We start from the raw sequence: 18,949 nt of genomic DNA, 5'->3' as shown, positions 1-18,949 counted from the left end.
CTCTGAGACTGGCCATGAACTTGTGATCCTCCTGCCTCGGCCTCTCAAGCTGTTCAGATTATAGGTGTGCACCACCACGCCTGGCTGGTATCCTGTATTTTAGCTTGTTTATTTTTTCTATAGAATGAGGCTCTTAGTCATTCACTGGAAAAGAATGTTATCTACATAAATACCACAATAACTAGCATATCGTAGGCACAGAATAAAGTACCATTTCCTTTTCTTTTTCTTCCTGTGTAGAGAACAAACTGATCTGTAGAGCAGTCTATAAAGAAAATTAATCTATGAATTAATATTATCACAGTTGTTCACCCCAGTACTGGGGGTTGAACCCAAGACCTTGCACATTGCTAGGCAAGCACTCTTCCACTGAGCTACATTGCCAGCCCTTAAGTTAGAACCTTTTAAAAAGTGAAAGTATTTGCCAGGAATATCTCTCAGGCAAGTGGTTGTACGAGATTGGCTTGTAAGGTTTCATTCATATGCTATTATTTTAAGATTCCCAAACTGAAAATAACTGGTAGACTTACGTAGGTAGTACAGTCTCAAGTTCAGCCTAATTTAGTTTGACAGTTAAGTCATGAAACAGATGTTAAAATATTTATAAATCTCAATGAGTTATTTTTTAATTGTCAGTCCAATCACCTTAAGAATTTAAGTTATACTTACATCCTTTGATTATTTTAGATTTTCTTTAAATCATGGTTTAGTTTGTATATAAAAGGTAATTCTGTTTGTTTCATTTTGTGAAAAATTATTCAGTGAAACTCAAATACAAACTGGCTTTTTCTTCATTTTGTGTCACTCTTTTTTTTTTTCCTCTTTTACATGAACTTTTTAAAATTTTTTATGAGAATTAAAAAAATATATTCCTTTTTATCAGAACTTTCCTTCCCAATAACCATAATGGTTGTATCAGATGACTCTTTGATGGATGATATGAGCTGATGTGTTCATGATATCCATACTTTAACTTTGTACTTAATTGAGGAAATTATGAAGTTATCTCCCACATTGAATCCTTAAAAGTGCCTCATGCCATTGTCTTTTGTCTTGTGATTTCTGCTTGCTTTCCTTAGAAGTGCTGGAAGGAATGAGAGGGAACTGACTTCATTCATTTTAATCTCTCAGTGGCTAGCTGCTGCTTCCTTGCAGCCTGCCATGGGTTATGTTACAGGGCTTTGGGAATGGCCTCCTGCTCCACGCACAGGCTGCCTGCCTTGGATTGAAGGGGAGGGCAGAAACCATTGAAGAGCACTTGATAGTATGGCTTTATTCTGATTGTTTTTAGACATTCTAAGTTGGTTCAAATCAGGTTTCTCTGAACAGAATCTTGAGGTGGGGTTTAGAATTAGAGCAGCCATATCTCAAAAGATGAAAAAGATTGACTGGATCGACTTGTCCGTTAGGTATTCTCATTGGACTCACTTTAGTTTTTTAAGAATTTTCATTCCAGTTCTTCTCTCCCTTTGTTGAGCAGTCTGGATCAGCTGTGGTTTTTTTTTCTCTGTGCTTCTGGCACTCAGGACCCCTGCAGTTTCTCTCCTCCGTCCTCAAGGGGCAGTCTTAACCTAGAATTTGAAGATCGTTGTGTTAGTTTTCATTGCGGCTGAAATAAATTGCCACACATGTAGTAACTTAGAACAATACAAATTCATTGTTCTATGGTTTTGAAGGACTGGTGTCTGGTACACCTCTCATTGGGCTAAAGCCAAAATGCTTTTTTTAAATACTTTTTTCTGGACGATTCTGTAGAAGATCATCCAGTTCCTTGCCTCTTCTAGCTTCTAGAGACTGCCCTCATTCCTTGGTTCTTGGCTCTTCCTCCATCTTTAAAGCCAGCAGCTTTGCATCTCTCTGGTCTTTTATCCCTCACACCTTCTGCCCCCTGCCAAAGCAGGGGAAAATTTTTCCAGTTTAAGGATTTGTGATCAGATTGAGCCCACCTGCATAGCCCAGGCTGCTGTTACCATCTCAAGGTCCTCAATCTTATTCACTCCCCCAATATCCTTTTCATCATGTAAAGCAACAAGGACATTCCCAGGGCAGCTACTCTGCCTATTTCATCTCATTTCCTTTTTTTTTTTTTTTTTTCCTAGCAGGTCCCACTAGTCTGAGGTCTCGGAGGAGAAGAGCCAGCTCTCTTCCCCCTCAGCACAGTGAGTGGGTCAGGATATAGTTCTTTTCAAACCATAAAACCCAGTGTATCCACCTGTAGATCAGGCTTCTTAACTGACTGCTTATTTTCATTTAACAGCCTAGATTTTGTCTGTTTCTCCTGCTTTCCCTTAACTAGTTTTCTTCAACTCCCTTACCAAGCTGTGCAGGTGCATACTCTGTAGAGATGCAGTGGAAGCCAAACAGTTGAATGTTCAGGTAATAATCCACAAGCTCATTACTTGTTATTCCCTTCCCATTGCAGCTTTTCTCTGTAAGGATCAGTTTGTAGCTCCTAAAACCAAGACGTAAGGATAATTGGGTAAAAAGATATGGCCCCTGACCTCAAGAAGGTCACAGGCTAATTGGGAGACTGACATACACTACAATCATTGCTATATACAGGATGGATGATGTATATACGCACATGTATTTATATGTGTACGTGTGTGTGTGTGTGTGTGTGTGTGAGTGTGTGTGTATTGTAAGGGAAGCACATGAAAGGTAAGCCCTCAGGTCTCCCTGGGGGATTCAGGGAAAGTGGTCCGTTACCTTCTCAGATTAGGAAGCAGTCACATGTCCTGCTAACCAGATAAGTCTGCTTTCACTCAGTCTTCATGGAAAAAGCTATGTTTGTCTAGTTTTTTACATGGAAAAGGACACATGGCATTACCAGTATTTCTCTTCAGCACACTGGTTGTACTGCATAAGGCAAGTGGATGCAACTTCAGATGTGTGTGTGTTCAGGTGTAGAAGCTGTCAGTTTCCTATCAAGATGATTTCTAGTGATTGATTTTATTAAGATTTCACATTGTTCTTTAAATTTTTTTTATTGTTTGATAATTTGTTAAGATAGTTTGGAGAATGATAATTTAAAAGAAAATAATTTTCACCTTGATTAAAAGTAACTACAAGTAGCTTCTTTTAAATATTAATACTTGAAATCTGAGATCAGTTCTTTTTCAAGGTTGATTCATCAACCACATGTTATGTCTGCTTATAAATCTTCAGTGAAATAAGAAACATTACATAAGTGATACTGCTAAGTTGAAAATGTACTAAAAAGGATCATTTTCACTTTAGTCTCAAATGAGCAAAAGGAAATATGTGTTGTAGCAAAGTGAATATACTTTTTTTTAAAAAAAAAGCATGAATGTAGCTTTATAAAATCATTATAAATAAGAAAAAAATTTTCTACATTGTTTGATAGGCTATTTATGTTTTTACAGTTTAAATAGTAGCAAACATCCTTATATAGTTTTCTTCCAGCTCTTGTTTTATAATGTACATAAACAAATACTCTGTAACAAAATTTATACATATGCAACAATGATCAGTTTTTGAAATGTAAATAGAAATATAATATATTCTTAAAGATTTTAATTTAGACTTGATTAATTAAACCTTCAAATATCTCACCAAATAAGAATATTTTCCCTCCTCTGTGGCTTTCCAGTATGTGCCAAATTAGTAATACTAAATGTAGTAAGAATACCAAGAAAGAGAGTACACCCAGGATAAATTCTGCTGCCACCTAGATAAATTTATATTATGAAAGTGGTGATAGTTTAAGAATTCCTGAATTAAACAATGTAGTTTATCTAAAGCAGAAAGCATCACCTTGCATGCAGCTCTCGCTCTTGTTGGGAGCTTCCTAGAGCGTGTGTTGAGATGGGTACCTGGCTCAGAGAAAAATGCTCCTTTCCTGATTTCCTGTTATTCTCTACTCCCAATTATATTTTGTAAAATGTAAACAATTTCACTGTAAATTCCATTAGGAAAAATACCATAATCAAATCAAGTGTGTTTTCCTCACTTCACATGTGTATTGTAGTATTTTGGTTAATATATATCATCAAATAAGCTCAGCACATATTTCCCTGGAGTCTACTTCATGTGCCGAGCAGAAGGGGAATAATGATGAATAGAATGAGGTACTCGTCTTCAAGGAGCACTCATTGAGAGCACAGATGTCCTGTTTGAATCTTCACTGTATGTATAGCATATATGTATATGTATGTAAATATTTAGCACGAAAGAGTAGGCACTTGCAAAAAGAAGAGTGCCATTGTTTCTCCTTTGTTTACCACAAAAGTAACATTTTCAAGTCCATGGAAGTCAGCCTGTGATGTGTGTTTTCTGAACTCAAGAGGACTTTAGAAATTGGCATCTACTTATAAATCTTTAGTTAGAGGAGACGTTGACTTAGTGACTGTGGTTGTGTATAAGTGAAAAGCAGAGTGTTGGGGAAATATATTCACTAAGGAAAAACTTCAAAGTTCCAAAAATCTTTTGTATCAAGAATAGCATGAAATCATAATTCCCACATCATCACCATTTATGGAGAAACTCCAGAGTGACTGGTTCTGCATTTATACCTCAGGTTAAACTTGCTTTAGCCTTCTGTTCTTCTGTCCTGCGGTTGCCCAAAATGTTCTTTGAAAATTTGCTGAGTGATTTTTTTAAAAAGAGTGTTGCCTAGAGTGTATTTTTAAGTTTAAACTAATTTTGATAGATCAATTTATAAAAATGAAGTACAATGAATCTGAAATTAGACTCCAGAATTGGACAGAGCTGATTTCAAATGTTGTTCTGCCTCATGAAAATGCATAGTTTGGGCTATTCACTTGCCTTTCTAAACCTCAGTTTCCCCATCTCTAAAATGGGTATAATGGAGGTTCTTCCTTCACCATGGGTATATGATGATTAATGAGTTAATGAATGGCACATGTTTAATACTGGCACCTTTTTTGTGCTCACTAGGAGTTACCTATTTGTAATAATATTCTTAGTGTTACTTTGGTTACAGAAATCCATTTTGTCAATTTGTTTAATGTTAGTATGCTTTTTGAAGACTTGTGTTGCTAATGAACTCACAATACAAATTGACTTTTCTTTTAGAATTATCACTTGTTTTTGAAACTTCACAGAAAAGTGATAAATTCTGTTAATTCAGATTTTCTTATACATACATACATACCATCTCTCCCAAAATATACATTTTGAAATGTTAAAATTCCTTAGAGTAATTTTCAAGTTTAATAAGTGACCTTATATTCTTGTGAATAGAGCCACTCAGACTATTCTGCAGCAGAGAGGGATTTATACAGCGATTTCTCCTCTTTTCTTGTCAGTATTTCCCTAACACATATTGTCTCATTCAGTTTCTTTTCCCTTAAAAATTTCACACATTAGACACAGTTTAGTATTCCTAGAGCTCATTTTCTTCATACTGATTTTGCTGCTCTTTTCCCAACATTATGGACTTGCTAGAATAGAAATATTTCTCCTATATGGTAACTTTCCCTGCCCCACCATTTCTGCCTAAGGCATTGACTTCATTGATTGAAAGACCATTTATGACACCTGGTTAGCAGTGCACTGGTTCTCTGCCATAGTTGGACACAGTAATCACCTAGAGTTTTTAAAAAACCTTGTGCCCTGACCATAGCCCAGAAAAATTAAATCAGAGCTTCTGTGGGCAGAACCCAGGCATCAGTTTTTAAAACCCTTTGGGTGATTATAAGTGCAACCAAGTATGAGATCTACTCTTGAGAGGCGGTTGTAGGGCAATTAGGTAGAATTGTAGGAACACTTGAGAGGGGAGGAAACTGAGGCCGCAAATAAAGACTATCATTTTGGTAAGTTTTGGTCCTGCAGGGTATAAGAGAGAAGCTCCTTGTGACACCAGAAGCTATAGCAGGAAATGTAGCATATTCATGTCTGTAAGAACATTTTAGCAGATGCATGAGAGCATGTGTGGCAGTGAGTCTCAGTCACTCCTCTGAACAGTATACCAACAATTTAGGCATTGGAGAGGAACCCACAGTTTGCAGAAGCTCCTAGGTAACATTAATACACCTTTCCCTCCCCCTTTTCCTTCTCTTCTCTCCTCTCTACATCCTTTCTTCTCTCTACATCCTGTCTTCCCTGTCCTGCCAACCTCCTCCCACTGTCAGTGGCCACCCTTCCTTTCATAATTGAAAGAGAGAGGGAAGAGTACCAGATACTTGATCACTGGACTGACGTCCTTCACGCATGGCTCCAACGATTCTGAAGTGTTCCAGATTCTCCCTGCTAAGACCATAAATTGTACGCTCCCTCACCCAGTGGAGGCTCACCCGAATGGTGGGGAAGTCTGAACTTCCCCCAAAATACACAGGAAGTTGGGAATGGGTGCTGGATGGGCAGCCAGAACTGGCGAACACATAGAATTCAAAGTGATTTAATATACTAAACTATTTTATATCTGTACATTTTATGAGGACAGTTTAAAATAGCATACAGAAAATGCTATATAGGGCTAGCATTTTTCTGAGAGGTAAATGTTTCGGTGAAAATCAGTTTTCTGTGGTATTGTAGAATATAGTATGTATCACACTATCATGTACCATGCCAAATGGGATTTATTTACTTAATCACTGTAGTATACAACTCTGTATCTCATCTTACTTATCTTTTTTTTTTTTGCAAAAACTCATTACTTTACCAAGTTGCAATTGTGGCAGTATTTAGAATGCAGAGACTTCTATCATTGCATTTCTGAGGATTTCAGGCAGGTGAGACATTATTCTTTTCCTGGTTACCATTTTATAAAAAGATGTGATTCCTAGGTGCATCATTTTTAAGAGTCTGTAGATTTTGTCTAGAAAATGGAATGAATACTGATAAGAATTTTAAAGCTCTGTCAAAGCCCCCCTGCAAAATGGCTTTAGCAGTTGAAATAAAAGAAAGTAGTCAGAGGTCTAAAGATGGTATAAGATGAAGTTCATAGCTATCCATTTTGAGCTGTGTTATGCACAGTACAGTTGAAATAACATGCTAGAGTTGATGCATTTGATGGAGTGATCATGTTCTCAAAAATACTTGATATCCCAGAGCAGTTTCTCCACAGGATAGGAGGCAGAAAACCACTGTCTAGTTTCTAGAAGTTCGAATTGGCAGATTTCAATTACTTCTGTTCAGTTTAGGACCAGAGCTTGGGATTAAAAAATACCTGAACCAAAACCCATAACCCCAGTCAAGTCATGAGAGAAAGAAGCATCAGACAAATCCCAGTTGAGGGACATTCTGCAGAATACATGACCGGTACTCCTCAAAACTGTCAAGGTCATCAACAAGGACAGTCTGAGAAACTGTCATAGCTTTGGGGACCTACAAAACTAGAGAACTGAATGTACTGTGGATGGGATCCTGGAGTGGAAAATGGACATTTGGGGGAAACCTGGGAGATCTGGATAAAGACTGGACTTCAGTTAATAATAATATTGATTCATTAATTGTGACAATTGCACCACAATAATGTAAGACAATAATTGTGGAAACCACTTGTTGAGTTTATGGAGTCTCTTTTTTATTGCAACAGTTTTTCTGAAAATTCAAAACTATCCTTAAAAAGATAAAAAGGGGTTATTTTAAAGAAAGTATTTCTGCTGTGAGGTATTGCAGCAGAGCCTTAAAGTTACTGCTTGACTAGGGCAAGAAATCCTGCATCTTTTGGGATTCCCACTGTAGACACTGGGGGTGGAACAACCCTTATATTTGGTGCTTTGAACCTTAAATATATTTTTATTTTCTGTTTTTTATTCATGCATTACATTACACATAATAGTGGGATTCATTATGTCATATTTGTGTATGCACATAATCTGATCAATTTCATGCCTAATTTTACCTCCTGTTTGTATGTCTGTCTGCTTGTCTGTCTGTTTCATGGTAGTGTAGGCTGTGTAGTAGTATAGGGTGGGACACTGACATTTTTTCAGCAACTATTTATACCACACATGTACTGTGTTTTACTAAAATAAACGCACCCATTTTTAGAAGCTTGTGAGATAAGCCTACTATTTCCACAAATCAGAAAAAATGGCAACTTGAAAGATGAAGTAACTTGCCCAGCCACCCAGCTGTGTGCTGACAAACTGCTCAAGAGCTTGGGGGCTTTCTTGACTCCAATTCTCAACCTTTCTACCACATACACTGCCCTTGTTATGGAAGGGTGCAGCTTAGCAAGACATTCTTTTCAACCTCTGCCAATGTTTTAAACAAAATCTTTTAAATTTTTTGAAATAATGTTAAGGCATTCAGGAAGTTGCAAAAATAATACCTATGTATTCTTCACTCAACTTCTCCAGGTGGTGGCATCTTATGTAACTGTAGAATATCAAAACCTGGAAACTGACATTCAATATTGGTACAGTAGTGTTAAATTAGATGACAGATGGTGTTGTTTTCACCATTTGTTCAATCTGCACTTGTGTATGCGTTTGTGTACTTCTGTGCAATTTTATCCCATAGGTAGATTGAATAGCTACCACCATAAGCAAGATACACAACTCTTCCATCACCAGGAACCCTCTCAGACTACACTTTTATGTTTGCACCCGATGCACACAATCCCCAGTCTGCTATAAACTACTAATCTTTTCTTCATCTCCCCTTGTGTCAGTTCAAGAACATTTGTATAAATGGACTCATACATTATGTTACTTTTTGAGACTGACTTTTTGCACTAAGCACAAAGCCCTTGAATTCCATCCAGGTTGTCTCAATAGTGCATTTCTTTTTAATGCCGATTGGTTTTTAATGATATGAGTACACTCTGGTTTTTTAACCACTGAAGGACTTTTGGGTTGTTTTCAGTTTTTGTTATTATGGAAAACATTGTAAATATTCATGTGCATATTTTTGTCTAGTTTTCATTTCTCTGGGACAAATGCCCCCAAATTTGAATGCTGTCACATGGGAAGTGCATGTTTAGTTTCTTAAGAAACTGCTCAGCTATGTGTTGGAGTGTGCTATCATTTCATATTCCCAGCCCCAGCGTAAGATCCAATTCTGCACCCTCCCCAGTGTGTGGTGGTGTCATGCTCTCTCTTTCTCAGTTCGAGTAGCCATGTAATAATGTCTCACTGTGATTTTAATCTTCATTTCCCTAATAGCTCATGGTATTGAAATCTTTCCACGTTATTTGTCATCTACAGCTTCTCTTTAATGAAAAGTTTATTCCTGTCTTTTCCCCATCTTCTAATTTTTCTTTTAATGGTTGAGCTTTGAGGATTGTTTACATATTGTGTGATGTAAGACCTTTGTCAGATTTTTGGTTTGCAAATATTTGCTCTTAGTCTGTCGTGTGCGTGTTAACTAAATCTGTTTCATCGTACCATTTCCTAGGGATTCTGATCTTCCCATGGAGAAGTGGAGCCTGCCTTTTAACTCCTGGAAATAATCTCTTGAATTTCAGTATGCAAGATTTTGTCAAGCTTACTGGGTTTTTCTTACCAAAGAAATGGTGTTTTCTCCACTTTCTCTGTAATTCCTTGAAAAGAAATGACATTACCCTGTGAGGATGTCTTTCCTCACCCATCTTGCTTATGGTGGTAAGATTATTTTCACAAATATGACTAGCTTTTATGTATTTTGTGATCTCATTTCTATGAAATTTTAGCCCTCTTTCCTTCCTTCCTTTGAATGACATTTTAGTGTTAAAAGGGGCATCTGACAAGCTTCTGAGTCTAAGCTTTATTAAGAATTCAGGACTGAAGCACAAAATATCTTTGCTTATGGTGTTGGTATTGAAGGACTAAAAATCCTAAGTCTTTACTTTCTCCCAGTCTGAGAAATGAGAAAATGAGTGAAAGCTGGAGTTTTTCAGGTATGCCCTTTCTTACTCAAGGCCTGCTGTGGAATGGACCTCATATGCTGGGGTAAATTCCTCTTAAAGGGCTCCAGGAAGGACTTTCTCTTTCAGTGACTGCAGTTGGGTTTTCTTTACCATTATGCTGGTCAGTTTGTGCTGGCAGGTGGATGATGAGTGACAAGGGGAAGCAGCACTGTCTTGTCACTTACCTGGTTGATAACAGATGCAGGATAAGGACTCAAGTCTTCTACTTCCTAGTAGAGTGTTAGCCCTAAACCCAAAAGAAGTCAAAAAAAAATTTTTTTCATTCTTTTTCACAAAGGGAATATATTTTTTCACAACAGAAAAAGATAATTATAATTAAATTTTCTAAGAATTGAATGTACATCAAGATACCAAAAATTAAGAAAGAAATTCAAGAAAACCTTAGAAGATGGAAAGATCTCCCATGTTCCTGGATAGGCAGAATTAATATTGTCAAAATGGCTATACTACCTAAAGTGCTATACAGATTCAATGCAATTCCAATTAAAATTCCAATGATGTACCTTGCAGAAATAGAGCAAGCAATTATGAAATTCATCTGGAAGAATAAAAAACCTAGAATAGCTAAAGCAATCCTCAGTAGCAAGAGCGAAGCAGGGGGTATTGCAATACCAGATCTTCAACTCTACTACAAAGCAATAGTAACAAAAACGGCATGGTATTAGTACCAAAATAGACAGGTAGATCAATGGTACAGAATAGAGGACATGGACACAAACCCAAATAAATACAATTTTCTCATACTAGACAAAGGTTCCAACAATATGCAGTGGAGAAAAGATAGCCTCTTCAACAAATGGTGCTGGGAAAACTGGAAAACCATATGCAATAGAATGAAATTAAACCCCTATCTCTCACCCTACACAAAACTCAACTCAAAATGGATCAAGGACCTCGGAATCAGACCAGAGACCCTGCATCTTATAGAAGAAAAAGTAGGTCCAAATCTTCAACTTGTTGGCTCAGGATCAGATTTCCTTAACAGGACTCCCATAGCACAAGAAATAAAAGCAAGAATCAACAAGGGATAGTTTCAAACTTAAAAGCTTTCTCTCAGCAAAGGAAACTATCAGAAATGTGAAGAGAGAGCCTACAGAGTGGGAGAATATCTTTGCCAACCATACCTCAGATAGAGCGCTAATTTCCAGAATCTATAAAGAACTCAAAAAACTCTACACCAAGAAAACAAATAATCCAATCAACAAATGGGCTAAGGAAATGAACAGACACTTCACAGAAGAAGATGTACAAGTAATCAACAGATATATGAAAAAATGTTCAACATCCCTAGTAATAAGGGAAATGCAAATCAAAACTACCCTAAGATTTCATCTCACCCCAATTAGAATGGTGATTATCAAGAATACAAGCAACAATAGGTGTTGGCGAGGATGTGGTGAAAAAGGAACATTCATACATTGCTGGTGGGGTTGCAAATTAGTGCAGCCACTCTGGAAAGCAGTGTGGAGATTCCTCAGAAAGCTTGGAATGGAAACACCATTTGACCCAGCTATCCCACTCCTTGGCCTATACCCAAAGGACTTAAAATCAGCATACTACAGAGATACAGCCACATCAATGTTCATTGCTGCTCAATTCACCATAGCCAGATTGTGGAACCAACCTAGATGCCCTTCAGTTGATGAATGGATAAAGAAACTGTGGCATATTTATACAATGGAATATTACTCCGCAATGAAGAATGATAAAATTATGGCATTTGTAGGCAAATGGTCGAAATTGGAGAATATCATGCTAAGTGAGATAAGCCAATCTCAAAAAACTAAAGGACGAATGATCTCGCTGATAAGCGGATGAGGACATATAATGGGGGGTGGGAGGGGCTAGCATTAGGTTTAGGGTTAGGTTTAGAGTTAGGCTAAGGAGAGCGGCAAGAATGAAGGAAAGAAGGACTGTGTAGAGGGAAAAGAGGGGTGGGAGGGGTGGGGGGAGGGGAAAAATAAAATAAACATCATTACCCTATGTAAATGTAAAAAAATAAAATAAAAAAAAAAAGATACCAAAAATTAGAATTTTCAGTCAGAAATTTTATAAATCAGAATAAACATAAGAGCTAAGGAAGAGCAAACATATTCTTTTAAACTGTATAATTGGGCACATAGAAAACTCTTCAGTTATATTTTCCCCTCACTTTTATACTAACTCGTAGTCCCCTCCAGTTGCTATTAGTAAAATTGAGATGTCCCCAGCTCAAAATTTGCTGTATTGTAACCAGCCATGGTGACTGGGAACACAGAGGATGTCAATGAGGGAGAAAGGCTTTACTCTGCTGCCCCTAAGGCATGTGAAAATCTGTTTCTGTCCACAGTAAAGTCCTCCTTGCTGAGGGACTTAAGATGACCTTTGTAAAACAGGGTCTTTGTGCATGTTACTAGATTCCTTAATATTGAGTCTTTTTCTTTACAATACATAATCACCAAGAAAAAAAAAAAAGGTAAAAACAACAACAACAACAACACTGAGAAAGATAAGAAACAAGGAGAGGAAACCAGGAGTATGAGTGAATGGAAAATTGATACTATCATTAAGGCACTGGCTATAGAAATAAATACATTAGATTTCTAGAAGAGAAAACATATTTGAATATAAGCCAAGCAAGGATTCCAGTTAGCCACAAACTATAGTAAAGTACTTTCACTTCTAAAATCCCCTGTTTTCATTTTCTTAACTTTTTAGAATTGGGTATTTTAGGGTTGATCCTCTTTTTTTTAATGAGTGAAGTAATGTTCCTCAAATTACAAAAACATATGATCTGCTCATTTCCGTTATGTGCTTTGACTTACTAATCTCATTCATCACTATATTGTGTCTCACGCAAATTATCAGCAACTTTATTATTCATCTCTAGTGATATTTCTGGATTTCCTATAAGTGAACCCTGAGACTCTTGAAGAGCACCACAGATATAGTCTAAAGTGTAGATACATGAAATATCAAAACACCTGTCACTGTCTTCCTGCCAGGCTAGACTGCTGGCTATCAGCCATGTGCTTGCTCCCTTCTCTCCCCACAACTCACTCACCTCTATCCCTCCTTTGGGGAGCACTGTCCTCCCTTCTTCCTGTGCTGCACCCCCACAGGCCTTCTGTCCCCAGATCTCCCAAGGCTCCCTCCTGCCTCTGTGCCTTCACACATGTTGTGCAAGCTGGCTATAATGCTCCTACTGTGTTCTTAGCAGAGATGGTTTTTCCTTCTCTTTCTCAAACAACACCTCCATAGAAAGCCCTACCCTGAGCACATTACACCTCAGAGCTCCTGGTTCTCTATCACACACCCCTACTTGCTTCCTCCCTTCCTAACACTCCTCAAACACGTTTTCCCCACTGCAACATAAAACTCTATGAGGATAGGTATATAGTGGACACTCATATTTGATTAACAATGATTGAAAAAGCAAATACATTTTTTAAAAAGTCAGCACCAAGTTTCTAAAGGCTTCCTGGAAAAGGGGAGTAGAGCTGAATTTGAAAGGTAGACTGTGTGAACATAATAGGAAAACAAAAGAGAATTTGAGAAGAGAGAGGCTTATGTAAAGACAGTTAAAAAAAGTGAAAATCATCATGTATATATCCTCAAACAGGGCTTAAATAGGGATAAATATTGAATAAACTTTGGAAAACTAGGGAAACCTTTAAACTCAGGAAGAGACAGGATGATAGCGGCAACCAGTGTGGTATCTGGTGGAGGAGTCTGAGGGTGTTTAGCAATTGCTATGGAGTAAAAATCTCTCTACCCCACTTCATGCAGCGCTAAATTTTTCCTTCTTCTTTTTTTTTGGCTGCCTCATTAGTGGCTTTGCTCATTAATGTTCCAAGGTGAAACAGAATATAAATACAAGTGGAAATTATTTAATTTGTACATTCATTCAACATGTTTAGGAAACAAAAAAGAAAACCTATTTGCCATGCCTATTCCAGGTTAGGCATTGTATCTCTAAAACAAAGGGCTTTGAAATTAGCATGTGATTTGCAAAGCTGGTTTTGCATACTCAAAGTGAGACACCATTTAGAGTTTTAGCTGTTGATACTTGAGCAAGTGGAGACAAAAAATAATTATTTTGGAATTAGTTTGGAAATGTCAATCTACTTATTAACCTGCACAGTAATAATTCTATATCTAAAAACAACCACAGATAAGAAATATAACTATTGAAATGTATACTTCTTTTAAGAAACTCCAAAAGCTGTTTGGAAGCATATGTTGTTTTCCTGTTACCAGTTATGTTTCTGATAAGTCACTTTCTCTCTAAAGACCCATTTTTCTTTTGCCTGGACCTATGCACATCACCCAATCTGACTGCAACATCCTCTGACTAATGTCAGAAATTCTGCCTTGTTTTGAAACTGGAATACGATGACTGGCTCACTAATTTTGCATTTATTTACAAAGCTGAATTCTAGAGCAATAATTCAGTTGGCAAAGATTTTTTTTGTTTTGCACAAAAAGCGGTATATTTCAGTTCTGAAACTAGGTCATATTGTTATCAATACAGAAAAGGAAATAGGTTTTGCAGAATACTAGTGTTATAGCTCTTGCGTATTGATAGGGGAAGGGTAGTTGCCATGGCAACCTGAGTCTCAGGAGGGAATGTGGTCATGGCCTTAAGCATCCGGTAACCCACCCAGTCTGGAGAGCCCCTCTGAAAAAGATTTTCTTCCACGGAAATCATGAGTTACTGAAGTAAGGAGTTTAGTTTCGGCAGCTCAGATTTGTCATAGGTTTGTTTGTACTCTCACATTCTATAATTAAAAGTATTTATAAATGACAGTATATGTAATTTTCTTCAGGAATGAAGTTAAACATATATATGTTAGTTATTCCATAAATATGTTCTTGACCACACAAAATAACCCTTACTCGTATTCATGTGAACTGTAGAGTTTGAAAACAAACTGATTCAATATGTCGGTCTGATATATTTATCAATATTTTTGGTTTTCATAGTTTCAATGTGTTCTTAAGTGGCGGGAACTCTCATGATGTAGAGAAATCTGCTCGAGCTATGCTGGGTGAAACAAATGACTTATACTCATCTGTAATACTCATATAACAGTAATGCAAACCTGCAATCGGTAGTTCTGAATCTGAAATTGCTCGAAGCTCAGATTGATGTGTGAACAGTGTATTTACAGGACCGAGGCCGCACATTTGCTCTGCAGCTGTGTTTAACGGTTATCAGTTTGGCGCGCAGCATGATTGTTTTGGAGGGAGAATAGACACTTCGGATCCCTTTGGCAGTTCTGAAGTAACTGAAGTACCTACTGCTGAAGTGAATCATATGAACTTAATTAGATTTGCTACATAATTAGCATTTGAGGAAACCTAAGAAAAATCCTTGTGGGTTGGTGATTTGTTATGTCAAATGTAAGCATGCTAATTTGGGAGACTGGGAATTGAAAATGGTGAAATTCTAATGCTTTGCAAACCCTGATATATATCTATATATAATTTTTTTAAATGAGCTTTTAAATGTGATACTTTCCCAGGGATGACTGAAATGCTTATCCCCGATTCCATGCACATGGACTGATCTATCTGAGTGTGGCCATGTCCTCTTGATGGCACTTGTCCGTGTGCAACTAGCTTTCCACCTCTAATGAGAGCCCACAGCTATGGGGTCTGTGCCAGTAACCACTAATTGAAGCTGGTGAGTGTGGTCTGAGACAGTGAGACCCTGAACTATACTCATTTTTACATTAAAATGTAAGATTAACTTAATTGCCGTGGCTTATTCTGTTGTCTGTTGTTTTAATTGTGAAAAGGGAATTTAATTTTATTCTCAAAAGACACTTAAATACTTTTAGAAATTTTGTTGTAGAGTATTAGAGTTGTACTAAATGAGCTAATCTTGGAGAATAGCTATAAAATATATACCAGGAGGGGAAGATTAAATTTCATATTCCAGTTTAAGTTAAGGCTAGGATAAAACTTGAAAATTACATTTATTTAAAATACTTTTTCAGTCTATCACAATGCCACATTTTAATCAAATTAGTTATATAAATTCACCTAGATTATATCACAGATAAGGAAATAAATGAAAGGAAGCAAGTTTAATTTCTTAATGAAGTACTTCTATAAGTTTTTTTTAACTTGTAGGAAAAACTTTAAAGTTACAGCCTGCTGTGAATATCCAATTTTTCCTGAGAATTCCAAATAGAACCCAAGTGGCAGCTCATGCTCTGCATTCAAGCTGCTAGCAATTAACTAGAAATAAGTTCTCCTCATGTACACCCTTCTTATTTGCTCATCTTCCCAGAAAGTATCTTAAAAACCCCTCCACAACCTGTAAATCCAAACCAACCTTACTGTAACTCAGTTAAAAGAGATCTGTCTGTTCTCCAGCAAATGGACCCTCCTCCGCTGAACTCAAACTGCAACTCAACTGCAAAAAGTTGAGTTGCACTCAACTGCAACTTTCTTTAAAAAGTTAAAAAAAAATTGTGGTTGAACTTGACATAAATAAACTGATAATTCCATCATTTTCTCTTTTACAGGTGCAATAGTAGCACTAAATATAAAATTTACCTTGTATCCAAACAGGACTTTTTGAACACCCTCAAATCACATCTTTTTCAGTACATCTAAGATTAACCAGAAACACTGGAGCAAATAGCAACAAATGTACACTTGATGATCTTGGTCACCTCACTTAACCTCTCTCAGTCTCAGTTCCTTGCTTGAGACTACCACACAGAGTTGTTGAAAGGATCAGATGAGACTCTCTCTATAGTTATAAGTTTTATCATAAATAACAATCTCTCTTTGGTTACTGTTAAGTCCGGTTACTAAATGTCTGGATCTTCTGTTCCATGTGTGCATACATGTATTCCTTTTTAAAAAATACTTATATGTGTGCATTTCTTTTTCTGTAGTTCTCCATGTTGTTTCTCTGGTTATTCACTAGGATGTATTGATTACAACAGGATTGGTTGTATGTGTCCGCATTTACTCACTTACATCATTACCTTTGGTGTATGATAAATATAAATTCCTGTTAGGTGTATTGGCCTCCAATTCTTCATGGAAAACTGATTTAATACATGGGTCAGCCCCAAGTAAGTAGATAAAAAATATTGAGTAAATGCTCTGGCTTATCTAAATAAAGTTATATGAATATTACCCTTTCATAACCTCAAATCTTATCTCATTACAATTTATTAATTAGCAGTACCTTTTGGAATTTCTAATTTTATATTTTCACATTTAACTATAAAGGTGTCCAGAACCAGATCCTAATCACTAACCAATGCTTTGTTAGTGTATCTATGGGTTAACACATTTATTAGAAATTTGCACTGAGCCAGCAATATAGACTGTGAGAATATGTGCAGCATTGGGTTCATCCTGTCAGCATTCCTTTTATCCAATTATGAGAGTAAAAACTGAGGCATATATATTTTCTTCCCAATTCTGAAAAATCTCCTGATTGTTCAAATTCAAATAGAAAAATATGTGTATGGAAATTCACAGACATTCAACCTGAAAAACTGCTTTGTAAGAAATATCAACCAATTCTAAAGGCAGAAACATGTAAATACAGTAGAAAGGAAAATATATTTTGGGTCTCATATTTATTTTCATTAGATACTAACAATAATTATGATTTCTAGACTTGTTTTAATGAATAGGTTAAATTTACCATGTTAGTAAAAGTCAATTAACAATTAACAGTGGGGGTCAAGTTTTTGACCACATCTCCCTAATTATTAGTGATAACATTTAACATTTATTTCTGCTATGCTCTATTAATGCAATTGCAGTAATCTAATGACCAGAATTAAACTGCTGAAAAATAACTTGGTCTAATTTATTTATTCAGTGAAACCAAATTTTAAAGATTGTGTTGCTATGGTTCCCAGGATTAATTTTTTTTAAAGTCTTTAATTTCAGCAAAAACACTGGCATATCTCTTTTGGCATTATGCAGATGAAGTAAAGTGGACATTGTTCTTTCCTTTTTTATTTTAGCAAGTTGTTCTGACATTCTTTTAAACATAAAGGACAAAGTAGAAATTTAACATGCTTAGAGAGAAGGAAAAAAACATTAAGAAGAAACCTTAATGTTTTATTAAGAGTATAATTTGCAAAACAGCAAATATGTTAGCCATCTTTTTTTTTTTAATCCAGCTTCTCAAATTTTTTAGAAGATGGTACCATTTAGAGAGCAATCACTCTTTTCTAGTAGTTTCAGTTTATAATTAGTCTTGAAACTTCAAAACAAAATTGGGACAGCGACAAATTTTAGCAGAAATCTTTTTAGTGTAGTTTCAGTCCCCCAAATTCTAAAACAATATGTTTTTCTCTGTCACAAGACAAAGGAATCGTCAGTTTGCGTTAGGCAGGATTGATTTCTGCCTTCTCGACACCATTTGGTGGTGGTAGACTGCTACAAGAAGAATTTTGTGGAAAAACAAGCAGAAAAATTGAATGCTTTGCAAGATCATCAAAAGTCACTTTTCAGGAGTATTTTAAATTTCCTGGTGCCAAGTACACCAGAAATCCTACCTTACAGAGAGCGATTTGTTCATGAGGTGACCCAGTGCTGCAAGTCGCTTATGTTTATCATTATGCATCCACATTCTAAGGAAATTCCACTTTCAAACGTCCTTGCTGTCGTTGCTGTCGATGCTTTTCTTCTATAGGAAGAATTTGAACTATAAAATTTGAGAAGCTTCAGCGTCTGGAAATTTGAGAACATTGCCTTTTTTTCCCCTTTCTTGAATATAAAGTATTTTAACAAAAGCATCGTAGCCCAGTGCATTTTAAATGTCAAAACTTGCACATAATGTGTATCTCACAAGAATTTACACTTTTGACTTTGAACTTTTAAAGCCTCAGAACATCTTTAGAGACTGTTTGCAGCAAACAATATGTTGCAGGAAGAATTAATGAAGAAATTAATTTTTAGCCATCGTTTTTTATTCTGCCCTTCAGGTGGAAATGGTAGGTGACCAGGGTCGTAGTTCAAGACTGTATGGGGAAAAGTGCAAAAGCAGTAGCAAATGCTTAAAGGTTTTACCTCAAAAACCAAAACAAAATGGTTTAGATGAGGTGCTAGTTTTTACCTTTGTGGTTGCTATTGTAG

The 18,949-nt window shown here is 36.5% G+C and overlaps 1 protein-coding gene and 1 long non-coding RNA gene across 2 annotated transcripts in view; one reads left to right on the top strand and one right to left on the bottom strand.

Annotated features, from left to right (window-relative positions):
* Positions 1 to 18,949, top strand: part of Bckdhb (branched chain keto acid dehydrogenase E1 subunit beta) — a 221,431-nt gene that overhangs the window by 193,873 nt on the left and 8,609 nt on the right. The gene's annotated exons all lie outside the window — the stretch shown is intronic.
* Positions 1,344 to 18,502, bottom strand: LOC124988572 (uncharacterized). Its single transcript, XR_007109444.1, has 3 exons — positions 18,370 to 18,502; positions 10,006 to 10,067; positions 1,344 to 1,571 (listed from the first exon to the last, which is right to left on the bottom strand). It is a non-coding gene; the product is annotated as an uncharacterized LOC124988572 (long non-coding RNA).

Source organism: Sciurus carolinensis, chromosome 7, assembly GCF_902686445.1.
Source record: "Sciurus carolinensis chromosome 7, mSciCar1.2, whole genome shotgun sequence".
NCBI classification, from domain to species: Eukaryota; Metazoa; Chordata; class Mammalia; order Rodentia; family Sciuridae; genus Sciurus; species Sciurus carolinensis.
The sequence above is the reverse complement of the archived record's forward strand: the minus strand, read 5'-3'. Positions and strand labels throughout refer to the sequence as shown.